The sequence below is a fragment of the Kogia breviceps genome, chromosome 17 (assembly GCF_026419965.1).
Source record: "Kogia breviceps isolate mKogBre1 chromosome 17, mKogBre1 haplotype 1, whole genome shotgun sequence".
NCBI classification, from domain to species: domain Eukaryota; kingdom Metazoa; phylum Chordata; class Mammalia; order Artiodactyla; family Physeteridae; genus Kogia; species Kogia breviceps.
This window is the reverse complement of record NC_081326.1, coordinates 30,655,423-30,682,892: the sequence shown is the minus strand read 5'-3', so window position 1 is coordinate 30,682,892 and position 27,470 is coordinate 30,655,423. Positions and strand designations below refer to the sequence as shown.

The following is a 27,470-nucleotide window of genomic DNA, read 5'->3' as shown; positions in this document are numbered from 1 at the left end:
ACTAGGGAAGCCCTAAACCTATACTTCTAAGTTATTAAATGCTTTGCCTTTTTGTGTCATTTGATTTTGTCCTGTGAGATTCACATTCCTTAAGATGTTTTAAAGCTGCAACCATCTGATTTTGTCTATTTTCTCCTGTGCACACTTAGAACAGTTGCATTTACTTGTTGGCATTTCAGCCAGGATGCCTTGGCATAATTCAAGGCTTGCTTCTGTGTATTCATGTTTACTCTAGCCAAGGTTGTCCCTTCTTGAATTCCTCTTGTCTGTATCTCTTATATTTATTTTTATGCACTGGTGATATTTCTGGCAAATCTATGGAGTATTATAGTGCTATTGATTATCAGAGTGGAAGGGGCCATGGTCATTCTACTTAGTTTCTGGATGATGAATCTGATTCTCAGGGAGGAAATATGTCATGTCCGAATGCTTTCAGTTTGCTATGGCAGAGGAAGGCTTAAGTAAGGCCAGCACATATTTCACTATATTTCTGTCCTTTATTATTTTGAAAGACACTTTCAGTCTTCTGTCTGCAATTTATTGCTTTATAGTGCATTATACAAAGTAATGGACATTTGTTTATAACTTACTTGATAAAATAAGCCTTTAAAAAACATTGTATTGTTAAAATTCAGTTGTGCCATTAATTTTAGGTAATAATTGACTGAAATTTCAAGCTAAAGAATCAAAAGACCCAATGTTTCTTTTTTTCTTCTGAGTTAAGAGTAAGAGAGAGTGTATAATTTCTTCTACTTTTCTATTTATTTATTCAACATAATTTAGAAGTATTGGTGGTCTAGTATGTAACAAACAATGTGTCAGATTCTGCTCAGATACAAGGATAATTAAGTCTTCTCTGGAAATATTCACTGTCAAATGGGCTAAGACAGACATGTGTATGTCCACAATTACAGTATAGCATGACCAATAGTCTTATGAACTATCGGTTCATAATGAAGTCTTATGAACACATGGAAGAGGAAATCTTAACTACCAAGAAAGCTTCATTGAGGAGATGACATTTGAACTGTATTTTGAAGAATGAGTAGACATTATCAGGTAGGAAACAGGGTTGGATATAAATGAGAATGCAGGGCAGAGGGAACAGCATGTCTAAAAGGCAAAATGTTTTGAGAAAGAATAAAATGCTTAAGTGAGTTTGTGAGCAGCATAGGATGTGAATAATGGAAGGAGATAAGGCTGGAAGGTAGATTAGCATTAGATCATTAAGGGCCCAGTATATGATTCTAAAGAGCTTATTCTTTACTTAAGCTACACAGATGCAGGGACTTTGGTGTCTTTTTCAAACCATTATATCCACAGTTCTAGAATGATACTTGATGTACCCAAACAGGGATGTGGATGTGTCATTATTATGAGAAGGGACTGCAAAGCTGTTTGATTAGAGTTAAGGAGAATCATTTTAGAAGCTTTTAGAACAGCCCAATGTGAGAGATTGAGGGTCTGAACTGAAAGATTAATGGTTGAGATGAAGAAAATTTGAAAGATTTAGAAGGTAGAATTGACAGAATTTGGTGCCTGATTAGATAAGGATGGTGGCAGAGAGGGAGGGATTAAAGAGGAGTCCAAGCTCTCCAACATGAAGGCATAAATGAATGGTGATGTGGTCAACTAGAGTAGGAGAGGGAGAAGAATTTGAGGGGAAAGCAATAAATGGTTTTAGAATAAGAATCCACCTGGCAATGTCCCAATGAAAGTACCCATTTTGAGTCCAGATGAAAAATAGTAATATAGATTTGGAAGTCAAACACATTCTGAGTCATAAATGTGACAATTGAAGCCTAGGGAGTGATAGGTAAGATTACTTATGGAAAGAATAAAAAGAGAAGAGACCCTGGGATGAAATGCTGTGTGGCCATCATCATGTTTAAATAAAGGACAAACCTTAGGGTAAAAATTGTCCTAAACCATATCTGCCTTAATAGTCATTCAAAAATTATTTAAGCACCTACTAAACTCCCAGACACTCTATTAGGCATTAGAGATACAAATATGAAAGAGATATGACCTCTGCTCTCAAAAAGTTTAGAGTCTAGTGAGGAATAGAGGTAAGAAAAATGAACAGAATTTAGTGTGGTAGGCACTGCTGAGTGCTGTGATAGAGGTGGGCTAAGGGAGAACCAGAAAAGGACACCTAACATAGAGTTAAGGAGGTCGCTGTGAGGGGATCAGAGATAGGTAGGGATTGGGATGGGGGTCAGAACAGGTAGTTCCTAGAGAGTGATAAGAGAGCTGAGCTGAGTCCTGAAGGATAATTAAGTGATATCCGGGTGAAGTGTGTTTGTGTGTGTGTGTGTGTATGGTACAAAGTCTGATTGTGAAACATTTTCTCCTCTTCCTTCTTCAAAGCCTAACTCTTCTGTGTTGGGAATAAAGAGTAAAAGGATAAATGTACCTTTCTGTATTGCCTAGGGTTTTTGTCCCTCCCCGTTTGAGCCTTTGCTTCCATAACTAACACCTATTGGCCACTGAGAGCTTCCTTATGGTAGGTGCCTAAATGCTGACTCTCTCATGGGGTGTATGGTTTGTGATTTTGAAGAGTCCCATTAGACGTCTTCACTACAGAGAAACCCTCTTCCTCGGGATCTCCTCACCTGACTGCTGAGGGCATTCATGGCAGCGAGTAAGGCAAGCAAAAAGATCATCAGAAGTGAATTTTGTGCCTGAACAAATAAGATTCATACATTCTTTATGTGACTCTTCATATTATACCTTTATTACAGGAAGCTGCTAATTCTATTAATATTTCATAATGTTAAAAATATTTACCACAATGTAGAGGTTTAACTTACTATTGACTACATCTGTTAAAGGGGTGGAAAATCTTGAGTTATTAAAATTACCCACCAGACACTTTCAGATATTTATAGGCCAGCCAGCAAATGTTGCTGCAGTAGAAGCATGAACTCTCTTAATTAAAAAAAGAAATCTATAAAAGTTTTGAAAAAAACAAATAAGGAACCAAGTGATTGTTCAGTTTTAGTACTTCTGGCATCATGTTAATATTAATAAATTTATGTAGAAGCAAAAGCTGCAGCTCTAAACAAAGTGCTGCCAACTCGTGCCATAAAATGTTTGTGGGTGAAACATTTTCTTATAGAAAAATATGCTGTGAAAATCATAAAAATTTATATTTTCATGAGATATTCAACCACCAGAGGTAAAACACATTGCAAAACTGATAAAACTCATTTGGTTAGTTGAAAGTTCTAACATTTGACTTTTCTTATTATTGGGAAATACTAATGGTAATCAGATGGGTCGTGGGGACAGATTGCCTTGGTTTCAGCCCCAGATCCGTACTCTACTAATTGGGTGATCTTATTCAAGTCCCTTAATAATTCTTCTTCTTTTATTTTTTAATTGAAGTATAGTTGACTTACAATATTATATTAGTTTTAGGTGTACAACATAGTAATTCAATATTTTTATAGATTACACTCCATACAAACACTGATTATATTGCCTTTGCTGTAGATTACATCCTTGTATCTTATTTTATACATTTGTACCTCTTTACCCCCTTCACTTATTTTGCCATTCCCCCACCCCACTCCCCTCTGGTGATCACTAGTTTGTTCTCTGTATCTGTGAATTTGTTTCTCTTTTGTTATATTTGTTCATTTTTTAAAAAACTTTTTAAAAAAAATTGAGGCATAGTTGATATTCAATAATATATAAGTTTCAGGTGTACAACATAGTGATTCATAATTTTTAAAAGTTATACTCATTTATATTAATATTTATTATAAGCTATTGTTATATTCCCTGTGTTGTACAATATGTCCTTGTAGCTTATTTAGTTTATACATAGTAGTTTGTACCTCTAAGTCCTCTACCCCTATCCCACCCCTCCTTCATTCCTCTCCCCACTGGTAACCACTAGTTTGTTTTTAATATTTGTGAGTCTGTTTCTTTTTTGTATAGTAACTGGTTTGTTGTATTTTTTAGATTCCACACATAGGTGATATCATACAGTATTTGTCTTTCTTGGTCTGACTTATTTCACTTAGCATAATACTCTCCAAGTCCAACCATGTTGCTGCAAATGGCAAAATGTCATTCTTTTTTTGCATGAGTAGTATTCTATTGTGTGTGTATATATATATATATCACATCTTCTTTATCCATTTGTTTGTTGATGGATACTTAGGCTGTTTCCATGTCTTGGCTATTGTAAATAATGCTGCTATGAACATTGGGATGCATGTATCTTTTTGAATTAGTGTTTTTGTTTTTTTCATGTAGATACACAGTAGTGGAATTGCTGGATCATATGGTGGTTCTATTTTGAGTTTTTTGGGAATTTCTATACTGTTTTCCATAGTGGCTGCACCAATATATATTCCCACCAACAGTGTATTAGGGTTTCCTTTTCTCCACATCTTTGTCAACATTTGTTTTTTGTTTTTTGGGTTTTTTTGATGATAGACATTCTGACAGGGGTGAGGTGATATTTCATTGTAGTTTTAATTTCCATTTCTCTGATGATTAACAATGGATGTTGAGCATATTTTCATGTGACTATTGGCCATCTGTATGTCTTCTTTGGAAAAATGCCTATTCAGGTGTTCAGCACATTTTTAAACCAGGTTGTTTGTTTGTTTGTTTTTTGATATATTTACATATTTTGGATACTAACCCCTTATTAGACATATAATTTGCAATATCTTCTCCCATTCACAGGTTCCCTTTTTGTTTTGTTCATGGTTTCTTTTGCTGTGCAAAGCTTTTAAGTTTGATTAGATCCCATTTATTTATTTTTGCTTTTATTGCCCTTGCCTGAGGAGACAAATCCCCCCCAAATATTGCTAAGACCAATGTCAAAAGGTGTACAGCCTATGTTGTACTCTAGGAGTTTTATGATTTCAGGTCTTACATTTAAGTCTTTAATCCATTTTGTGTTCATTTTTTATATGGTATGAGGAAATGTTCTAGTTTTATTCTTTTGCATGTAGCTTTCCACTATTGAAGAGACCACCTTTTTCCAATTGTATATTCTTGCATCCTTTGTCTTAGATTAATTTACCATATAACTGTGGGTATATTTCTGGGCTCTTTATTCTGTTCCATTGATCCATGTGTCAGTTTTTGTGCCAAAACCATATTGCTTTGATTAGTGTAGCTTTGTAGTATAGTCTTAAGTCAGAAAGTGTGATACCTCCAGATTTGTTCTTTTTTCTCAAGATTTCTTTGGCAATTCAGGGTCTTTTGTGGTTCCATATAAATTTTAGGATTATTAGTTCTAGATCTGTGAAAACTGTCTTTGGTATTTTGATAAGGATTGCCTTGAATCTGTATATTGCTTTGGGTAATATGGACATTTTAACAATGTTAATTTTTCCAATCCATGAACACAGGATGTCTTTCCATTTACTGGTATCACCTTCAGCTTCGTTCATCAATGTCTAATAGTTTAAAGAGTGCAGGTCTTTCACCTCCTTGGTTAGATCTAGTCTTAGGTATTTTATTCTTTTTGGGGGGAATTTAAATGGAATTGTTTTCTTGATTTCTCTTTTGGATAGTTCATTATTAGTATCTAGAAATGCAACAGATTTCTGTTTTTAATCTTGTAACCTGCAACTTAACTAAATTCATTTATTAGTTCTAATAATTTATTGGTATTCTATATATAGTATCATGCCATCTGCAAATAATGACATATTATTTTCTCTTTCAATTTGGATGCCTTTTATTTCTTTTCCTTGTCTGATTGCTATGGCTAGAATTTCAAATACTATATTAAATACCAATGGCAATAGTGGGAATCCTTCCCTTGTTCCTGATCTTAGAGGAAAAGTTTTCAGATTTTCATCAGTTAGTATAAAGTTAGCTGTGAGTTTGTCATAAATAGCTTTTATTATATTGACATATGTTCCCTCTATACCAACTTTGTTGAGAAATTTTATCATGAATGGATATTGAATTTTGCCAAATGCTTTTTGGCCTCTATTGAGATGATCATGTGATTTTTATCTTTGTTTTGTTAATGTGGTGTATCAGGTTGAATCATTTGCCAATATTGAGCCATCCTGGCATCCTTGGAATAAACCCCATTTGATCATGATGTATAACCCTTGTTACATATTGTTGAATTTGGCTTGCTAGTATTTTGTTGAGAATTTTGCACCTATATTCATCAAGAATATTGGCCCTGTAGTCTTCTTTTTTTGTAGTGTCTTTGTCTGGATTTGGTATCTGGCTAATGCCAGTCTTGAAGAATATGTTTCGAAGTGTATCCCTTCTACAAATTTTTGGAAGTTTGAGAAAGATTGGTATTAACCCTTCTTTAAATATTTGGTAGAATTCACCTGTGAAGCATCTGGTCCTGGACTTTCATTTGTTTGGAGTTTATTGATTACTGATTCAATTTTATTACTAATAACTTGTCTGTTCAGATTTTCAATTTCTTCCTGATTCATTCTTGAAGATTGTATATTTATAGGAATTTATTCATTTCTTTTAGGTTGTCCGATTTGTTGGTGTATAACTTTCCATAGTATTCTCTTATGATTGTTTGTATTTCTGTGATATCAGTTGTAACTTTTTCTCTTTCATTTCTAATTTTATGTATTTGGGTCATCTCTTTTTTTCTGATGAGTCTGGCTATAGGTTTATCAATTTTGTTTATCTTTTCAAAAAAAACCATCTCTTAGTTTCATTGATATTTTCTATATACATATATATTTTTTGGGGGGTGTCTCTATTTATTTTGGCTCTGATCTTTATTGCTTCCTTGCTTCTACTGACTTTGGGCTTTGTTTGTTCTTTTTCTAATTCATTTAGATGATAAATTGAGATTTTTCTTGTTTCTTGAGGTAGACCTGTATTGCTATAAATTTCCCTTTAGAACTGCTTTTGTGGTCCTATAGATTTTGGAAGTTATACTTCTATTTTCATTTGTGCTTCTATTGTCATTTGGTATTTTTTTGATTTTTTTGTTATTTCTTCATTGACCTACTGGTGTTTCAGTAGAATGCTGTTTACTCTTCACATGGTGGTGTTTTTTCCAGTTTTCTTCCTGTAATTGATTTCTAGTTTCACATTCTTATGATTAGAAAAGATGCTTGATATATAATTTCAATCTTCTTAAAAATTTTACGACTTGTTTTGTGGCCTAGCAGTGATATATCCTAGAGAAAGTTCTATGTGTACCTGAAAAGAATGTTTATTCTGTTGTTTGGGGTGGAATGTTTTGTCATTATTATGCCCAACTGATCTAATGTGTCATTTAAAGCCATTGATTTCTTAGTGATTTTCTGTCTTGATGGTCTATCCATGGATGTAAATGGGTATTAAAGTCTATTATTATTATTGCATTGCTCTCAATTTCTCCCTTTATGTCTGTTAATATTTGCTTTATATATTTAGGTGCTCCTATATTAGGTGCATATATATTTAAGACTATCATATCTTCTTCTTGGATTGACCTCTTTATCAACATATAATGCCCTTCTTTGTCTTTTGTTATAGACTTTGTTTTAAAGTCCATTTTTTGATATTGCTATATCAGCTTTCTTTTCAGTTCGTTTAATGGAATATATTTCTCCATCCCCTTACTTTCAGTCTGTTTGTGTCTTTAGCTTTGAAGTGGGTCTCTTATAGGCACCATATAGATGGATCTTGTTTTTTTTTAATCCATTCAGCCACCATATGTCTTTATAAAAATTTATTTATTTATTTTTGGCTGCATTGGGTCTTTGTTGTTGCATGCAGGCTTTCTCTAGTTGCAGCAAGTGGGGGGTACTCTTCACTGCACTGCATGGGCTTCTCATCGCGGTGGCCTCTCTTGTTGTGGAGCACGGGCTCTAGGCATGTGGGCTTCAGTAGTTGTGGCATGCAGTCTCAGTAGTTGTGACTCATGGACTCTAGAGCACAGGCTCAGTAGTTGTGATGCACAGGCTTTGTTGCTCCATGACATGTGGGATCTTCCTGGACCAGGGATTGAACCCATGTCACCTGCATTGGCAGGCAGATAAATACTGCACCAACAGGGAAGTCCCCACCATATGTCTTTTGATTGGAGCATTCAGTCCATTTACATTTAAAGTGATTATTAATAGATATGTATTTATTGTCATTTTGTTACTAGTTTTCTGGTTGTTTTTGTAGTTCTTCTCTGTTCTTTTCTTTTTTCAGTATCTTCCTTTGTGTTTTGATAATTTTCTTTAGTATTATATTTGGGTTCCATTCTCCCTCTCTCTCTCTCTCCCCCTTTTTTTTCTGGTGTGTGTATCTATTGTAGATTTTTGATTTGTGGTTAACATGAGGTTCATATACAGTAAGTCCCCTACATACAAACCTTCAGGTTTCAAACTTTCAAAGATGTGAAAGTGTGTTTGCATATCCAATCACATAAGTAGTTCACGTGTCTGGTGTAAATTGTCACGTGCATGTATCCTCTACAAGTGGCTGTGCTTTTGTGTACTTTACTGTACAGTACTGTATAGAGTACAGTAGTATGGTATCTTTATTTCAAGCCCAGGATGTCCAGAAGCAAATGTAAAAGCAGCAGTGATGTAGCTGGTACTGCTAAGAAGCACCAAGCAATAATGATAGAAACAAAAGTGAAAATAATTGAGAGATTGGAGTGAGGCAAAAATATGGTAGATGTTGCTCATTCTTATAACATGAATGGTTCAACCATCAGCACAATTCTAAAAAACAAGGACAAGATCATGGAACATGTGAAGTCTGCTCTGCAGATGATGTTGACAATAAGAGCAAAGAAGCATGGAAAAGTGATGGAGGACATGGAGAAACTTGTCAGTGTGTGGATGCAGGATCAGCATCAGCATTGAGTCCTGCTCAGCTTAATGCTGATTCAAGAGAAAGCTAAAAGCCTTTATGAAGACTTGAAGAAGATGCACGGTGAAGAATCAGAGGTCGCATCTTTTAATGCCAGCCATGGTTGTTTTCATTGTTTCAAGGCTAGAGACAACCTTCACAACATAAAAAGTAAGTGGCAAGGCAGTGAGTACAGATACAGTAGCTGCCCAGGAATTTCCTGAAACACTCTGAGAAATTATTGATGAAGGCATGTATTTACCCAAGCAGGTTTTTAATGTGGTTGAGACAGGATGGTACTGAAAGAGGATGCCAGACTGAAGTTACATCAGTAAGGAGGGAAAGTTGATGCCAGGCTCTAAAGCAGAAAAGGATAGGCTAATTCTGTTGTTTGGTGGCAATGCTTCTGATGATATGAAGCTGAAGCTTCTCCTAGTTTATCATTCAGAGAACCCAAGAGCCTTAAAAACGTAGCCAAGGACTCTCTTCCTGTTGTGTGGAAGAGTAACCCCAAAGCCTGGGTTACACTGGCGATTTTCCAGGACTAGTTTTTCCACCAGTTTATCCCAGAGGTAGAGAAATATTGCTTGGGGAAGGAAATCCCATTCAACATTCTTTTGCTTCTTGGTAATGCTCTGGGCCACCCTCCACTCATGGAAGACTTTCATCCCAATTTCAAAGTAGTGCATCTGCCACTGAATACTACATTGCTCATCCAACCTATGGACCAGGGAGTTATAGTGACTTTCAAGGAATATTATTTATGTCACATTTTTCATCAGGCATTAAAGGCAAGTGACAAATCAGGAACAACATTGTGACAATTTTGGAAGGACTATAACATCTACAAGGCCATGAAAAACATTGACTTTTCTTGACATGAGGTTATGGCTGTCACCATGAATGGGGTTCGGAAGAACTTTGTCCTCAGTTTGTTCACAATTTTTGTGGATTTGAGAAGGTAGATGAAGAGTCCAAAGAGGCCTTCAGGAACTTAGTGACTCTCAGTGAGAAGCTGGAGCTAGATCTGCAACAGGATGAATTTATTGAACTTCTTGATGTGCAAGATGAGGAGCTTACTAATGAAGACCTGATGGAATTGGAGGCCCAGAGAAAGGACAAAGAGAGAAAAAAGAAGAAGAAGTAATTGACACACCAAAGAAATTCACGACTCAGGAAATGGCAGGGGGATTTTCTTTATCTGAGAAGACACTGTTAGTTTTAGAAGCACCAGACTGGAACACAGTATGGTACATAAAGGTCACAGTAGCCAGAATGCAATCCAGTGCTATGGTGTCATCTATGATGAGAAAAAAAAAAAAGATACTATGCAGACATCACTGGGTCATTTTTTCAAAAGGGTAGATAAAAATGAATCCAGCAAGGAGCCAGAACCTGTGCCATCAACATCAGGCATGAGTGAAATTGCAGCTTGCCCTCTGTCTCCTATGGCTGATGATCCTTCAGCTCTACCATCTCCCATCTCCTCTCCTTCCTCCAGTCAGTAACTCTTTTTGCCCGTTCACTCAATGTCAGCCCCTGTATGCCAGCTGTTGTACTGTACTACTGTACTTTTCAGGATACTGTGCTGTCAAATTAAAAATGTTTTATTTTTTTGTGTTTGTTATTTGTGTGAAAAATATTATAAACCTATTACAGTACAGTATTATATAGCCGATTGTGTTAGTTGGGTACCTAGGCTAACTTTGTTGGACTTACAAACAAATTGGACTTATGAACGTGCTCTCAGAAAGGAACTCATTTGTATGTAGGGGACTTACTGTATAATGACCTGTATTTATATCTATTTGTTTTAAACTGATAGTCATTTATGTTCAAACACATTCCAAAAGCTCTACATTTTTTTACTAATACTCCCTGTCCACATTTCATGATTTGGTTTCACATATACATTTTTATGTGTATCCCTTAACTGTTTATTGTCATTATACTTGATTTTTGTCTTTTAACCTTAGTACTAGCTTATTTAAGTGGTCAATCCGCTGCTTTTATGGTATATTTATCTTTGTCAGTGAGATTTTTTCTTCATCTTATTTCTTGTTATCACCTTTTCTTTTTTTGCTTAAAGAAGCCACTTTAATATTTATTGTAGGGCCAATTTAGTGGTGATGAACTTTTTAGTTTTTGCTTCTGTGGGAAACTCTTTATTTTCCCTTCAATCCTGAATGACAACCTTGCTTGATAGAGTATCCTTGTTAGTAGATTTTTCATTTCAGTACTTTAAATATATCACACCACTCCCTTATGGCTTCCAATGTTTCTTCTGAAAAATCAGCTGATAGCCTTATGGGGCTTCCCTTGTGTATGACTCTTTGTTTTTCTCTTGCTGCCTTTGAAATTCTCTATCTTTAACATTGACATTTCAATTATGATATGTCTTGGTATGGTTCTCCTTCAGTTCATCTTGTTTGGGACTCTCTTTGTGTCCTGGACATGGACATTGGTTTCCTTCTTCTGACTAGGAAAATTTTAGTCATTGTTTATCAAATATGTTTTCTGATCCTTTCTCACTCTCTTCTCCTTCTGGGAGCCCTATAATTCAAATGTTAGTATGCTTGATGTTGTCCCAGAGGCCCCTTAAACTATCCTCATTTAAAAATTTTTTTCTATTTGATGTTCTGATTGGGTGATTTCCACGTTTTGTTTTCCAGATTACTTATGTATTCTTCTTTATCTCCTAATCTTCTGTGAATTCTTTCTAGTGTATTTTTAAATTTCAGTTATTGTTATTATTCAGCTCTGATTGATGCTTTAAAAAATATTTCTAGTTCTTTGTTGAAATTCTCACTGTGTTCCTCTATTCTTTTCCCAAATTCAGTGAACATTTTTATGACTTATTTTTCTTTCATTAGGATTTTTTTTCTGGGGTTTTATCTTGTTCTTTCTTTTGGAACATATTCTTCTATCTTCTCATTTTTTTGACTTTCATTGTTTGTCTCTATGATATTAGGAAAAACAGTTTCCTATCCTGATCCTGAAGGTATGTCCTTAGTGGAAGCATTCCTATGCAGTCTGTTTGTGCCCAGTGGTTCTTGTGGGAGGGTGAGCATGGGCTGTGTCTTCTGGGGTGTGTTGGTAGTCATTGTTTTGGTGGGGGCCTAGGGCTGAAACTGGAGTGGCTAGCATTTGAGCCTGACATGAATCAGGGCTTCATTCCTGGTGCAATAGAGGTCATTGCCTTGGCAGTGGGCTAGGCTGGAGCCCAAGGGGCTGGAGCTGAAGCCTGGAACAATGAGCAGCTCCTTCTTTGCTAATAGGCAATGACTGCCATAGCTGGGGGCAAAGCCAGGCCTGAGGTGCTGGAGCAGGTGCCCAGAGTAAACTTTGGCTTCTCCCTGGTGCGATGGTCTTTGCCTACCTTGGTGTGGAGTGGAGCTGGAGCAAGACTGGCTGGAGGCAGAACCTGGTGTGGGTTGGGTGGCTTGCCAAGGTGGTCCTGGCAGCCTGGCCAGAGCACCAGGCAGTTTTTAATCTGCTGCTTCTGTGCTGGAACTGGGAGCAAGCTAGTCTGGGCATGTGCTCTTCAAGAGCAGTCTCAGTTTCCTATAGACCTCCAGTAAGTCCCACTGGTTTTCAAACCTGCCAGTGGGGCTTATCTTCCCAGTGCTGGACCCCAGGGCTGGGGTGCCCAACGTGGGGGTCCCTAGGGAGGATCCCCAAGCCTGAGATATCTCTCTCTTCTGAATCATCCACAACCAGTGTGGGTCCCAACTAGACTGCTTCTCCTCCACTCCTACCAGAATCCATGTGGTTCTTTCTTTATATCCTTGATTATAGATTGTCCATTCTGCTAACCTTCAGGTCATTATGAGAGTTGTTCTATATGTAGTTGTAGTTTTGGTGTACTCATGGTTGAGGTGATTTCAGGATCCTTCTCTGCCATCTTGATACCACCTCCCTTTAATTCTTCTTGAGACTCAATTTTCTAATCTTTAAATTGAGAAGAACAATAGTAACTACCTCATAGATTTGTTGTGGAAATTCAATGAGAAAATTCACGTAGAATATTTAACACTGAACCTGGTATACAGTAAGCACTTAAAGTTAACTATTACTTATATGGCTTAAAGTAGTTGTCACCACAAAATATTACCATCATGGATCAGATTTTGACCCTATGTAGTTTTGTGAGCTCCCTTGAAAAAAATCTACAAAGATCATCAAATTGGTTTAAATAGGAGTGACCAATTGAGCTGCTAATGAATAAATAATTTATTTTTTAAAGGTTGGAAACAGTGGTGCTAAACTTTCTCAGTGTTTGGGGTGATGGACACTGAATAAAGGGGAAATGCTTAGTTGAAGAGTAAGATGAGAATATGGTTTGGGGATATTGCTTGATAAAAGGAGGCTTTACAGAGTGGTAATGAGGTGTTTAAACTTTTCAGTTTTAGCACAGCTCACCCATTATCACTTGTCAAAGAAAAGAGTTATTTAGTTTGCCTTTCTAGTAGCACCTATGCATATAAATGCATGTGTATGCAAATTTATACAGTTTCTTATTTTTCATAGCACTGTTACTAAAATAATCTCACACTGAGAAGGGTATATTATTTTCACTGAACAGAAGAGAAAGAAAGCTTAGATAAATTTTTAGTCAACACGTTTAAGGCCACATGTCCAGCATTATCCTAGGTGCTAATCTTCAACAATGTGAAGTTGATGGGGTCTATGATTTAAAGGGTGAAGTGAGAAGATTAAACAGCTAATTGCAAGAAAGAGTGACAATACTATGAAAGGGGAAGTAGAGGGAACTGTTGAAACATATGAGACAGAGGTCTTTAAGGAGTCAGGAAGACATTCTGAAGGAAATGTATTTAAGCTGAGATCTGAAGTATAAGTAGATGTTGGCTGAGTAATTTGGAAGGAAGACAAGAAGAATAATGGGGAAGGACTAGTATTTAGGCAGAAGAAAAAACACATACAATAACCTGACAACAAAAGAAAGTATGTTGTGAAGGACTGGAAATACAGTTTGCTCTCACTAACCTGGAGCCACAAAATGAATTATGTCATGAAGCTTCTTAACATGAAGGAGAGAAGAGATCTAACATATTATGAGACCCTGGCAAATAGAATGTCTTGTATCCAGAGAGCAACTTATGATCCACCACCCTGATATTTTGTTTCACCAGGCCACCAAATCAATGAAGTCATTCTTTGGTGACAGGATGTGCCGTTACTTGGTGCACCCAATATTGGTAGTATTCACATTTTAAAGAATGATAAGACATAGATGTGAGAAAAATTTGGCTCTCATTGAGCCAAATTTGATTAAGTTGGAAGGAAAACTAATTTTCAGAAAATATAATTCTTAGGAAATCATGGAGGTTTGGCTCTCATTTCTGAATTATATACATCTTTTTTTAAAAAGTTTTAGCCATAGAACAAAAAAGAGAGGGCTCAAAATCCCTAAATTTAATAAATCTACTTCCTTGTGCAGAACAAATTTCACTAGATTAAGTATAATCTGCTATTTGTCTCTGGAGTATGAGTCAAATGTTAGTATTAATGTTAGTCAAATGATATGGGAGCTCAAATACTGTGTTTTGTTTAAGGTGTAAAAGAGATTTGTAGAGAAAGGGTGTAGGTAAAGTACCTTTGGATTGTATTTACACATAGTAGATGCTCACTAAATGCTTGAGAAAGAACCAATAAATTAAAGGAAAACGGCTTTGACATCCTTGAACTGGGTGGCAGGTTTCAAGCCGTGGGCATACGTGAAACACATTATTAACACATACTTTCTTAAAAGTAACAAACTCCATTGTTTTTTCTGGGCTTTGTTATAGTGTACCAAAATATATACTGCAGCAATTATATAGTCATATAACTGAAAGGACTTATAAGATTCCACAAAGTATATTTTCATAAGCCTCTAATAAAGGCAAAGGACACAAAACAGCAAGAGAAGAAAGTGCAGGCAACATCGTGAAGATTTGAGATGTCCAGGTGCAGCTTTCAGGGTCCTCTTTCAGTTTCACAGGACACACACTCCTTGGACCACAATCTACCAAGGTGTGTGAAGCCAAGGCATAAGTTTACTGAGGGATCTTTTATTTATTTTTTAATTTTAATTATATTTAAAAAATTTCTTGGCTGCACAGCATGTGGGATCCTAGTTCACAGACTAAGGATCAAACTTACACCCCCTGCATTGGAAGCATGAAATTTTAACCACTGAACCACCAGAGAAGTCCCTGAGGGATCTTTTATATCTCACTGGTAATATAGCGCAAAATGAGTCTATGTAATAAGGTGAAACAAGTGCATGACTTTAGTCTGTAAACTTTCTGTAAACAATACAGACAAGCTGGTACAGTGTGCTTCCAAAGGACTTTGATACTTTAAAAAGCATGTTACAAATCATCAACTAGTGTATTTCACCACTATTTTGGCCACCCTTATCAGATCCATGGTTCCAGGAGTGCCTGGGGATAACCACAGAGCTGTCACAGATCAGCTGCAAATTAACTCTCTTTACACACATACAAAATAAAGGAGAAAAAATAAAAATAAAAAAAAAAAATGAAGGGAGAAAGACTAAGAAAAAGATAAAATTTATTGATATGTTGAGATTTTTCCAACCCAGCAAGTCCCTAGCAAAGTCCAAAAAGAATGATGAATCGATTTATGAATTTTTATTTTTCTTTTAAAGTTTAACTATGGAACAGAATAAAGAGCCCTCTAATTCAATATCTTATAAGTTAATGTCCATAGAGAAATCTGCAATCTTTGACACTCTTGGCTCTAGGAAGAAGCCCAATTTCATTTTGTTCTGTATAGGTACTATAGAGATAGAGTTCATGAGAAATACTCAGGCATCTAATGATAGAGCAGGAAGCAGGACAAAGTGAGTTTTGCTTATTACTCTCAGCTTGCTCTGCAGAGGCTTTCATGATTCCAAAGCCAAATTGCCACCAAAAAAATCTGGTCTCCAGCCATGGCTCTACCACTTACACATGTGTTTCACCTTGGGTGAGTTACTTGATCCCTTTGAACTAGTTTTCTTATACATAAAATGGAGATAATGGTATCAACCACAATGAGCCAATGTACAAAAAACATATACTATAACACATAGGGGCCTAAATTTTAATTCCAAAATGTCTTTGTTAGAGAGGTCCTGTCAGTGTAGTAATCTTCTAACAACATCAAGGGCCTAAGCAGTCAATCCTTTAAAAATTATAGCATTCAGTGTCTGCTGCACAGTTTCTTTGAACATAAGGATCCATTCACACTATTTTCTCAAACATAAAAACCTAATATATTATTCTTGTGTACTGCATCACAACTAAATCCAACTTGACATACTATATTAATTTCTTACTGTGTTTATAAAAATAACTACCACAAACTTGGTAACTTAACACAAATTTATTATTTTATAGCTCTAGAAGTCAGAAGTCTGAAATCAGATTCACTGGGCTAAAGTCAAGAAGTTTTAAGACTGGTTCCTTCTGGAGGCTCTGAGAGGAGAATCCCCTTCTTTGCCTTTTTCACCTTCTACTGGCTGCCTGTATTCCTTAGGTTGTGACCCCTTCATTGATCTTTAAAGCATATCACTCCAACCTTTGCTTTCATCATATCACCTTCTCCTCTGACTGTGAGACCTCCTGCTTCCCTCTTAGAAGGACTTTGGGGATTACAGTGAGCTCACCTGGGAAATTAGGATAATTTCCCTATTTCAAGATCCTTAATTTGATCACATTTGCAAAGTCCCTTTTGTCATAGAAGGTAAAATTCATAGATTGTAGAAATTAGGACATTGGGGGAAATTATTCAGTTTACCACACATACACTTTTAAATTTTATTCTCATATTAGGATGAAGTCGGCTGTCTCCATTTTAGGATGTCCAGCTGTGGCTTAAAAAGATTAAGTAACACAACAATGCTAATTATAGTTCAGAGCTAGTAAGACTTTGCTTTAGTTTTTATAAATTCAGGAAGACTTGATTGAAACATTTATCTGGTTAATAGCTATATTACTTTTTACAATACGTTACAGTTTATGAAACAGCTGGATGTACACTGTCTCATTTAGTTCTTAAAACAGTCTTATGATTAGATTGTATTTATAGGGTTTAAGTTAGTTTTTCAATATTTTTGAATCTCTATAATAGGCTAAGCCCAGTGATGGGTGATGCGGATACAATAGAGAGCTAAGACAGGAATGATCCTTATCTTTGTGCAGTTTATATTCTACTGAGGGAGGTGGACAAAAGCACAAATTACAAATTGTGATTAAATGTTGGAGGATAACAGATGAGGAAATGGAAGCTCAAGGTAGTGAAGCAATTCTCATAATGTCATACAACAATACATAGAAGAACCAGCTCTTTTTTTAAAAAATGGAAGTATAATTGATTTACAATGTTGTGTTAGTTTCTGGTGTATAGCAAAGTGAATCATATTTTCATATTCTCTTCCATCATGGTTTATTACAAGTTATTGAATATAATTCCCTGTGCTATACAGTAGGACCTTATTGTTTATCAATTTTATATATAAAATTTTATATATCTGATAATTTATATATCTGATAATCCCAAGCTCCTAATTTATCCCTCTTCCACCCCCTTTCCCCTTTAGTAACCATAAGTTTATTTTCTATGTCTGTGAGTCTGTTTCTCTATGGCAAATAAGTTCATCTGTGTCATATTTTAGATTCCACATATAAACGGTATCTTATAGTATTTGTTATAGTATTTGTCTTTCTCTTTCTGACTTACTCTGACTTACTTAGTATGATAATGTCTAGGTTCATCCGTGTTTCTGCAAATGACATTATTTCATTCATTTTTATGACTGAGTCGTATTCCATTGTGCATATATGTTGATAAAAATATATCTCACATCTTTATCCATTCATCCGTCGATGGACATTTAGGTTGCTTCCATGTCTTGGCTATTGTAAATTGTGCTGCTATGAACATTGGGGTGCGTGTATCTTCTCAAATCATAGTTTTCTCTGGGTATGTGCCCAGGAGGGGGATTACAGGATCATATGGCAACTTTACTTTTATTTTTTGAAGAACCTCCATACTGCTTCCCATAGTGGCTGCACCAAGTTATATTCCCACAAACACTGTAGGAGGAAGAACCATGTATTGAGTTTATCTTTTTAAAAATTTTACTTCATGATCTTAGATTTTTGCTTATTTAAATTGTACCGTTTATATGCAGCTTTTTTTGCCTCTTTGTCCTAAGATATAATATAACCTGTTCAATGGGAACCATTGTTTTCATGGCTCATGATTCAGTCAATTTCTATACAAAAGCATCATTGTAGTTGGGTCCCACACAGTGATAACTGTGTTGCTAGAGTATCTTGTTGTTCTGTTAAGTCCAGAGCAGACTTGGTTAGTATCAGAGTAGGTCTTTATTTTTCTTTTCAGAATTATGCACTCAATAGTGTCTACCTATTAAGAAGAAGATCTATGGCTAAATTACTGATATAATGCTTATGTTGGCAAATTTTTATGAATTGTGCTTTCTGAATGATTTATTACAGCTTTTGCTGTGACATATTTTATCCACATTTAAATTTTTGTTTAAAATAATAGCAAGCTAGAATGCAGCTTTAGTAGTAACTGTGGATAATTTGGCTTAAAAGCCAATGTTTAGTGAGTTCTCCAATATACATTCATCATGTTTTTTAAACAGACATTAGAATGAGCATTGAGTTCTTTTGCTTAGGAATGATGCTATTTGTTGTTATTTGCTGTTTCTGTTCAGATGAGGCTGAATAGAGTTAAGTACAACTGGTGGTTCTCTTCACATTGTGTGCACAGCTCTGGTGGTCTTGAGTACAAAGCCAGTACTCACTGTAGAAATTTGTTTTGTTATTTTGACTTTTTCACATTTTTGTTTGCAAAGATTTGAAACTTATTCTGAGGGTTCTGCTCCATGCTGGTCTGTTTAAAACCTAGGTTCACTAAACATATACTGAGAACAGGCAGATGCAGTAGTAAGATAAATGATCTTAGAGAAGTCATAAAAGACAACTGCTATGTACTAGGACATCAGAGTCCCAGGGAAATTCCCAGCCCTCCAAAATACTCTTCCTCATTCTCATTGAGATTTGATATTATTTAACAAACAGAGATTAAATTTCACATGAAGAGCTAGAGCAGTTTGAAGTGCTTTAAACTTTAAGAAACTGATTTACTAATCATGTGTTAAATAACAGGAGTTTATTTTTCTTACATATCAGAAAGTAGGGCCATTTCTGGCATTGGTCTGGTGGCTTAACAATGTCTGGCTCTGAAGCTGTGTCTCTGTGATTTACTTTGTTTTCCCTTCATGATGGCAAGATAGCTAGAGCAGCTCCAGGCATCATGTCAAAGGCAAAATTCTCCTCCTATGCCTGCCTCTTATGAGGGAGGAAAATATTTCATAGAGGGTTTTCTTTCCCCCATCAGAAGTTCTCTTATATCTCATTGCCCAGAATCCGTTATCTATCTACCTGTTTTAGACTAAGGGTCAGGCCCACCTTCTCTGTGATGAAGTTATACCTTGACACTTAAACAGAATCTTGATTCTGATAGCAAGGGGGGAGGGGGAGAAGGTGCCTTTTGGGGAAGCAACAAACTGTTTGCCACAGAAGTATGTATATATACACATATATTTATGAAACTATACATACATTCACACACACACATATATATATATATAGCAGATACTCAAGAAATAAATTTTAGTTGAATGAATGAATGAATAAACAAAAGTGCAGTCTGGCTTAGAGAGATAATCTACTGACTAAGATTTATTTTAAAATGTAAGAAGGTGATACAATAATGAAATTCAAGGACAGATGTGATGAAGAGGCATGCTACCTGACAGTATAAAATAAAGAGCATTTGTGAGTATGTGTGTGTATATGTGTGCAGTGGTTACAGAGGGCAAAGATAGAAAACAGGCGACAGAAAGAGAAAGAGACAAAGAAAATTTAAAACAAAATTTTAAAAAATTTGTGATTTTGCTCAAGATAACTAGAGGTGAGAAGCATGTGATGTGGGGAGCATGAATTCTGGTATAACACTGGAGTCAACAATGTCCCATTGCATGATCCTTGATGGCACCATTTGCATCACATTCTGTGTAAATGCTACACTCTGGAGCTGTGCAATGCACCTGAGTTGTTGTATGCTACGTTTTGGAGAAAGGGAAGATCTTGAAAGTCCAGTTAGGGGCTAAATTTGACTTTCTAAGATGGTTACAAAGTAGAAACTACTAATTTCTTAGTATATTTTTTGAGTAGTGAATGTAAATATTAAAGTTTCTATTTAATTTTGCTTTATCTTAAAATGTGATTCTGTTCTGTGACAAAACCACATGGATTATGGTCTCAGAACTTTCCCCTCATATTGTCTCTGCTTTCTAAGTCTTCTAATTAGTCCCTTTACAGAAAAATGGCAAGCTTTTTAGGGACAGGTGATATATTTTCTACTTCATTGGTATCTTCCACATTACTGAGCACAGTGTTACATGCTTAGTTCGTAAGTTTCTTCTGAGTTTATTAGCGCTTTATTCTAAGATACTAAGAAAGAATAACTGCTTTATTCTAGGATTATTGAGATAATTGATATAATTAATTTTGCCTGAATAAATGTTCTGAAACAAAAACAAATCACCAATCCCTTTCATTGAAGACCCTTTATATATTAAGCCCCCGTAGACACACAGAGAAAGATTTTGCACATAAATCAAATAGACTTCTCCACAGATTAACACACTTCTTGGGAGCAAGTCATGCTTAAAAGGTAAACTAAACATTTTAGACTAATAGGGTATGATATTTTGCATTGTTAAATGTTACTTACTCCTTAAATCTTCAACTTCCCTTCAAATAATGGTTTGTACATTGGACTATCTGCCTGAATATAACCCTGACACCCCGCCCCCCTCAAAAGGATAAAGTGCTTAGACTACAGTGTGAAAGTGTTTGAAAGGGTCAACAAACATAGTAGGAAAAGTCTGTTTAGATTCCAAAAGGGAATTAGAAATTATTTGCTGTATTCTGACTTTACTAAGAAAGAAATTTAAAATTAATATTAAGACATTTCTTTTCCACAAGAATAATTAGAAGAGGGAATAGACTATCAGGAAGAGTGATTGGAGTAGGCAATATGTATAAATTAAGAAAAGAGTACACAAAGTGTACTGAATACCCTGGGTAGACACACATTTCCTGAATCATCAGCATTTCCTGCCAAGTGTCATGAGGATGGGCAAAGTGTATGGGAAGCAATTTTCATCTTATGTTTCTGTGCATTAGGGAGAAATTTAGGAACATTATTTCCATAACAAAGGTGAAAATTGAATATAGATCGAGGCATACTAGAGCTTAATCTTAATCAGTACTTGAAAAAGAATTCTTAGTAGATGTACAATTATTTTCAGTCCTTCCATAGTACACCTTACAAAATCTCAGACCTGCCAGAATGAAATGATATGCACATCAGATTTACTTAAAAATAATGTCAGCTGCTGCACAAATTATAAAACAAGTCCCAATGTGTTACTTGGAAATCTTTTCAATGAGAGAGACAGAACTTAGAAGTCTGCAAAGCTTTTAGTCAGCATCTGGAATGTAAAGAAACTGCCAAAATATATCAAATATGACAACATCTACAGCATCCCAAGACATAATATGAAAACACAACCTTCATGACATTTTACTGCTCTCTCTTGCTAATAACAGCTTTGCCAGAGGCTCCTGGAATATAATGTTGCAACAGTGAGCTCTTAGACAATATATCTTGGGATAAAATGGAGGAAATTGCATCTGCCACATGTCTACTTTAGAAAAAGTAATCAGATTCTTTATCATACAATTTCTCCAAAGCGTTCCATAACTTGTTTCTTAAAATGAATATTTTATGTGGTCCTTCTGGTTTGGAATGTGCTGCATGGCACCTCACAGTGCATATTAAAGACTGAGAAACAAGTTTGACTTCACATAACAGGAGGCCTCCCAAACTTCCTAAACTGCAGTGCAAGATCCCCCACACATAAACTTAGTGCTTCTAGTCTGGAACAGTCTTTGAGAGATACTACTGCATTCAGTATTCATTTTTATCGTTATACCTTTAGTGGAACTGACCCTTAGAACCCTCTTAGAAAGTTTGGAAGTCTTAAGAAAATCTTAAGTTCCTGACAAACTACTTAAAATTCCAGGGCTTCCCTATAATGGATGTTGGATTTGGTTTGAGTTTGATACTCTTAATCATGCTTAATAGGTTTCCTTCTACTTCTGGTTTACAAAAGTTTTCAATGGAAAGAGTTGTTTTAACAATTTTTTTCTTATTAAACCAATTGATTTGATTTATATTGATAAATTTTTCTATTATTAAAGCATGCGTGAATTTATGGGATATTAAATACTTACCTGGTTGATTCTTCTTATTTATCAGCTTATCAATATTTTACTTAGGATTTTGAAATTCATATTCCTACATGGGTTTGGACTAGAGCAGTGACCACTATGCAGCCACTATGTTAAGGCTGAGAAGTTACTCTGCAGAGAACATCTCTGCTTTAATTGGCCTTATGAATTGGCCTCCCAAGTAAGATTTCATGTGAACAATGTTGCATGGCTGTATAAATGGTCAAACAACTGGAGGTTTATATATTTTTTTTTCTTTTTTGTGCTTTTTCAGGTTTTTCTTTCAGAGTTTTGCAAGCTTCCAATGAATTGGATAGTTAACTATTGTTTATGCTCAGAAATAGTTGCTCTGACATGGGGATTATGATTCTTAATAGTTTTAAAAACGCAACAGGCAAATTCTCTAGCTTAGGAACCATTTAAAAATGTAATTCCTCAATAACTTTTTGAGTTTTCTGTTTTTTAAACCTCTTCTTGAATCATTCAGTTATTAATATTTTCCCAGAAATAGCTCCACTATAGGTAAATCAGTGGTTTTCAAAGTGTAGTTTCCAAATGATCAGCATCTTCATCACCTGGGAACTTGTTAGAAATGAGATTTTTCTTTGTACCACCCCAGACATACTGAGTCATAAACTCTTGTTTTAACAAGTTCTGTAGGTGATTCTGATACCTTTAAAGTTCAAGATAATTAAAATTATTAGATTAAATTTTATACTCATACCTTAAGCTTTAAAAATGATTTCTTACATACTTTGAGTTATATTCTCTTTCTAATTCTTATTATTTTTTTGTGATTAGCTTGTAAAAGTTTAATCTACTTGTTTTTCAAATAACCAGCCCTTGGATTTATTTATCAGATGATTTTATTACCTGATGCTACATGTGAAGATTATTAAAACCAATATTAAGTAAAGTCTAATTAAAATATGAAGTGAAAATATTTGTCTATATAGTAATAATTCAGATCTGTAAATTTTCTACCTTTTAATAAAAGATTCTTATATGTCACATTTTAATTTCTAATGTCTGTGGCACAGGTGAATGAATCCTGGAGTATGCTACAAGGAATTACACACTGCTTACTCTTTGGAGAGTCTGCTCTTATTGTTTTAAATTTGGATTTATATATTTTGGAACCATTGTTGTCTTTTAGTGTCTATTGTGTTGTAACTCAAATGACAGTCACACTAGCTTAGCATAGTTTCTGATTTCTGTTGCTGTTAAGAATGTCTACCTGTGGGGGTGGGGGTGTGCTAGAGGCTTTTGATTGAGGTAAATCAGAGCAGTCACTAGTTTGCAGGTGAGCTATTTAGAAACAGCTCTTATTCTTTCATCTGGGGTCCATTTAAGGGTTTGACCTGCATCTCTGGCTACCCAGGGGCTGACTTAACCCCAAGCCTCCTGACTGTTGTGTTGGTGGTGTCTAGAATCTTCCATCCACCAGACCAGGGAGAGGGTGGCACCTTTGGACCTTGCTCTCTTTTCTGAGTCTTCTTGTGACTTTTCCTGAAAACAGTGTCAATGCTGCAGATTTCCAAGAGAAGATGGTGGAGTAGAACGACATGAGCTTACCTCTTCTTACAAAAGCATCACATCAAAATCACAACTGATTGCTGAACAACCATTGACAAAAGAATGCTGGAACCTACCAAAAAAGATACCCTACATCCAAAGACAAAGAAGAAGCCATAGTCCCAGATGAAGAAACTAGACAAAACCCAAGCACAACTAAGTGAAGTGGAGATAAGCCATCAACCTGAAAAAGAATTCAGAGTAATGATAGTAAATATGATTCAAGATCTTGGAAAAAGAATGGAGGCACAGAGCGAGAAGATACAAGACATTTTTAACAAAGACCTACAAGAAATAAAGGACAAAAAAACAGAGATGAACAATACAATAACTGAAATGAAAAATACATTAGAAGGAATCAACAGCAGAATAACTGAAGCAAAAGAACGGGTAAGTGACCTGGAAGACAGAATGGTGGAAATCACTGCTGCTCAAGAGAACAAAGAAGAAGGAATGGAAAGAAATGAGGACAATCTAAGAGACATCGGGGACAACATTAAATGCAACAACATTCACATTATAGGGGTCCCAGAAGGAGAAGAGAGAGAGAAAGGACCTGAGAAAATATTTGAAGAGATAATAACTGAAAACTTCCCTGACATGGGAAAGGAAGCAGTTACCCAAGTCCAGGAAGTGCAGAGAGTCCCAGGCAGGATAAACCCAAGGAGGAACATGCTGAGACAAACAGTCATCAAATTGACAAAAATCACAGTAAGTCCCTTATGTACGAACCTTCAAGTTGCAGACTTTCAAAGATGCAAATGTGTGAACCATTAACATAAGGCATGAGTGAAATTGCAGCTTGCCTTCCATCTCCTATTGCTGATGATCCTTCAGCTCTACCATCTCCCACTTCTCCCTCCTCCAGTCAGTAACTCTTCTTGCCTGTTCACTTGATGCCAGCTCCTGTATGCCAGCTGTTGTACTGTATTTTTGTACTTTTCAAGGTGCTGTACTGTAAGATTAAAAATGTTTTCTTTATTTTGTGTGTTTCTTTGTTTTTTTATGTATTATTTGTGTGAAAAGTATTATAAACCTATTACAGTACAGCACTATGAGCAAGAGGGATTTATCCCAGGGATGCAAGGATTCTTCAATATACATAAATCAATCAATGTGATACACCATATTAACAAATTGAAGAATAAAAACCGTATGATCATCTCAATAGATGCAATAAAAGCTTTTGACAAAATTCAACTCCAGTTTATGATAAAAACTCTCCAGAAAGTAGGCATAGAGGGAACCTACCTCAACATAATAAAGGCCATGTATGATAAACCCACAGCAAACATCATTCTTAAAGGTGAAAAACTGAAAACATTTCCTCTAAGATCAGGAGCAAGAGAAGGATGTCCACTCTCACCACTATTATTCAACAAAGTTTTGGAAGTCCTAGCCACAGCAATCAGAAAAGAAAAAGAAATAAAAGGAATACAAATCGGAAAAGAAGAATTAAAACTGTCACTGGTTGCAGATGACATGATACTATACATAGAGAATCCTAAAGATGCCACCAGAAAACTACTAGAGCTAATCAATGAATTAGGTAAAGTTGCAGGATACAAGATTAATGCACAGAAATCTCTCACATTCCTATACACTAATGATGAACAATCTGAAAGAGAAATTAAGGAAACACTTCCATTTACCATTGCAACAAAAAGAATAAAATACCTAGGAATAAACCTACCTAGGGAAACAAAAGACCTGTACGCAGAAAACTATGACACTGATGAAAGAAATTAAAGATGATACCAACAGATGGAGAGATATACCATGTTCTTGGATTGGAGAAATCAATATTGTGAAAATGACTATACTACCCAAAGCAATCTACAGATTCAATGCAATCTCTATCAAATTACCAATGGCATTTTTTATGAAACTAGAACAAAAAATCTTAAAATTTGTATCTAGACACAAAAGATCCCAAATAGTAAAAGCAGTCTTGAGGGGAAAAAAATGGAGCTGGAGGAATCAGACCCCCTGACTTCAGACTATACTACAAAGCTACAGTAATCAAGACAATATGGTACTGCCACAAAAACAGAAAAATAGATCAATGGAACAAGATAGAAAGCCCAGAGATAAACCCATGCACCTATGGTCAACTAATGTATAACAAAGGAGGCAAGGATATACAATGGAGAAAAGACAGTCTCTTCAATAAGTGGTGCTGGGAAAACTGGACAGCTACATGTGAAAGAATGAAATTAGAACACTCCCTAACACCATACACGAAAATAAACTCAAAATGGATTCGAGACCTAAATGCAAGACCGGACACTATAAAACTCTTAAAGGAAAACATAGGAACTCTTTGACATAAATCACAGCAAGATCTTTTTTGATCCACCTCCTAGAGTAATGGAAATAAAAACAAAAATAAACAAATCGGACTTAATGAAACTTAAGAGCTTCTGCACAGCAAAGGAAACCATAAACAAGAGGAAAAGACAACCCTCAGAATGGGAGAAAATATTTGCAAGTGAATCAAAGGACAAATGATTAATCTCCAAAATATATAAACAGCTCATGCAGCTCAATATTAAAGAAACAAACAACCCAATCCAAAAATGGGCAGAAGACCTAAATAGACATTTCTCCAAAGAAGACATACAGATTGCCAACAAACACATGAAAACCTGCTCAACGTCATTAATTATTAGAGAAATTCAAATCAAAACTACAATGAGTTATCGCCTCATACCAGTTAGAATTGGCATCGTCAGAAAATCTACAAACAATAAATGTTGGAGAGGGTGTAGAGAAAAGGGAACCCTCTTGCACTGTTGGTGGGAATATAAGTTGATACAGCCACTATCGAGAACAGTATGAAGGTTCCTTAAAAAACTAAAAATAGAATTACCATATGATCCAGCAATCCCATTACTGGGCATATACCCAGAGAAAACCATAATTCAAAAGGACGCATGCACCCCAATGTTCATTGCGACACCATTTATAATATCCAGGTCATGGAAGCAACCTAAATGAACATGAACAGATGAATGGATAAAGAAGTTGTCATGCATGTGTACAATGGAATATTAATCAGTTATAAAAAGGAATGAAATTGGGTCATTTGTTGAGACGTGAATGGATCTAGACTGTCATACATAGTGAATTAAGTCAGAAAGAGTAAAACTAATATCCTATATTAACGCATATATGTGGAACTGAGAAAAATGGTACAGATGAACTGGTTTGCAGGGCAGAAATTGAGACACAGATGTAGAGAACAAACATATGGATACCAAGGGGGAAAGTGGCTGGGGGGTGGGGGGTGGTGTGATGAATTGGACAATTGGGATTGACATGTATACACTGATGTGTATAAAATTGATGACTAATAAGGAGCTGCTATATAAAAAATAAATTAAAATTTAATAATTTTAAAAAACAAGTAAATAAATTAAAAGAAAAATACAGAAGCAGACTCACAGACTTAGAGAATGAAGTTATGTTTACCAGGGGGAAGGGTTGGGGGGAGGGATAGATTGGGAGTTTGTGGATGACACATGCACACTGCTGTATTTAAAATAGATAACCAACAAGGATCCACTGTATAACACAGGGAACTCTCTTCTGTAATAATGATATTCTGTAATAACCTAAATTGGAAAAGAACTTGAAAAATAATTGATACATGTATATGATTAAATGAATCACTTT

General features: G+C 35.6%; 1 long non-coding RNA gene across 1 annotated transcript in view; it reads left to right on the top strand.

Moving 5' to 3' along the window:
* LOC136792851 (uncharacterized) overlaps nucleotides 1-27,054 on the top strand; it is a 127,417-nt gene extending 100,363 nt beyond the window's left edge. Inside the window, exon 3 of the long non-coding RNA XR_010837365.1 lies at nucleotides 23,737-27,054. This is a non-coding gene — a long non-coding RNA (uncharacterized lncRNA). The remainder of the gene's footprint in view (nucleotides 1-23,736) is intronic.
* The last annotated feature ends 416 nt before the right edge of the window (nucleotides 27,055-27,470 follow it).